A 1803-nucleotide genomic window follows, 5' to 3' on the forward strand; every position below is an offset into this window, starting at 1 on the left:
AGCACAGCAGGTGCCCTGGGCTGTGTCAGGTGACGTGTGTCCCGGAGGAATCCGGACCTCCCTGGACGGAGGGTGGGGGCCCCGTCTGAGTCCTTACAGGTCGTTCCCCTGCAGAGGCCTCATCCGCCTGGCTTGGCTCGGGTCGAGGTTCAGGCCAGGACATGCCTCTCCCCACCCCCAGGCTGTTCTCGGAAGGCCTGGCTTTCCCAGCAGGCGCTGTCACCCAAGGTTCTGGAGGTGGCCTGTGTCGAGGCCACCAGGAGAAGGTCGGGTTCTCAGGATGCATCCAGCCTCTGCTCTTTGTGACGTCCCCTCACCCCACGAGGAAGCTGGAGGTGTGGCAGCAGGGCTGGGCGCCCTGGGCCAGAGCCCAGACCCTCACACTCCCATGTGCAAGGCCTGGCGAGGACACGGGAACCAGCTGTCCTGCCCCCCGAGCGCCCCAGCCACCGCCCAGGCTCTGTGCCCCTGCAGAGTGGCGCGGGCGGCTGAGGGGAGGGTCCGAGGACCCGGCACACACATCCGAGGTGCGCTGGGCCCCATCGACCTCAGCAGAGCCAGGAGCACCCTTACTGGAATCGGCCCAGATGGAAGTCGCTCCAGGTGGAAGATGAAGTCGCAGCGTTTGGGGACTCTGACAGGCAGGATTTTCTGGGCAGGGGTACAGTGTTCCTGCAGGGCTGGGCGCCAAGTGCGGCCCACCTGTGGGCGTCGGCTGCTGGGGTCCTCAGAGGCTGAGCCTTCTCAAGCAGGGGCCCCCTGCATGGTACTGGGACTGTTCCGGCACCGTCTGCCAGAAGCAGGGCGCCAGCCAGGGCTTGGCAGGGCCCAGGGGACCTTGTCCCTCCTTGATGATGGAGGAGAGGGACTCGACTCCTGCCTCCGACTGAGACCCATCTGTACACTGGTCCCGGGGAGGCAGAACCAGTTCACACAAGGCTATCCTAAAACTGAAGGGGCGGCAGCCTGAGCCCTTACAGAGGAACAGACAAAGTCAGTGGGTGGAGCTCCGGGAACAGCTGTGTGATCAGGGAGGGCTTCCTGGAGGAGGTGGCGTTTGGTGGCGCCGCGGAGACGGGGGAGGACCTCAACAGAAGATGGTGGTCTCCACGAGGATGGGGCTCTGGGTCTTCTGGTTTACCATTTCCCCCTGTCCCTGGCACTAACCATGTGTGGATTGGATTAATGAACCACGTAAGGAGTGGGCCAAAGGGGGCGATATTGCAATGGCAACCGAGCCTCACCCCTGGAGCCTCTAGTCAGTGATGAGGGATGCGAACAGGGGGCCCTGGCCTCTTTCTGCAGGGCTGGGGACCAGCCACTTCCTCCAGATGCCGACTGTCACCCCCTCGGTCAGGGGCAGGAAGTGCCCGCACACGCAGACCTGTCCGGAGGGGTGCCGTCAGACCGTGTGCAGGGCCCAAGGCCTTCCTTGGGGACACCATGCAGGTTGGTGTTGGTGGGTTCCCACAGCCTGTCCTGTCCCCTGCCCCCGCCTGTTCTCTCAGACTCAGTCAGAATGAGGCCGCAGGGGAAGCCAGGCCCCTCCGGCCTCCGCCACCAGGCAGGGAGCGAGCGAATGCACGGCTTACCCCGTTCTCAGCCAGGACCTGGGGCTCCCAGGCCACATTCCCCCACCAAAGCAGCCCCTTCCGCTGGCCTGCCTCTGACCCGGCCTGCAAGAAGTGACCCTCCCGGGGCCGTGGGCAGTGGAGAGGCCACCTCCGAGTCTGGGACCTACCCCTTGGCCAGGCTGAGTCCCTGCCCCTCTCTGCACCAGGCTCCCCGCCGAGGGGCCACACG

The sequence above is a fragment of the Pteropus vampyrus genome, unplaced genomic scaffold (assembly GCF_000151845.1).
Source record: "Pteropus vampyrus isolate Shadow unplaced genomic scaffold, Pvam_2.0 Scaffold376, whole genome shotgun sequence".
Taxonomy (NCBI): domain Eukaryota; kingdom Metazoa; phylum Chordata; class Mammalia; order Chiroptera; family Pteropodidae; genus Pteropus; species Pteropus vampyrus.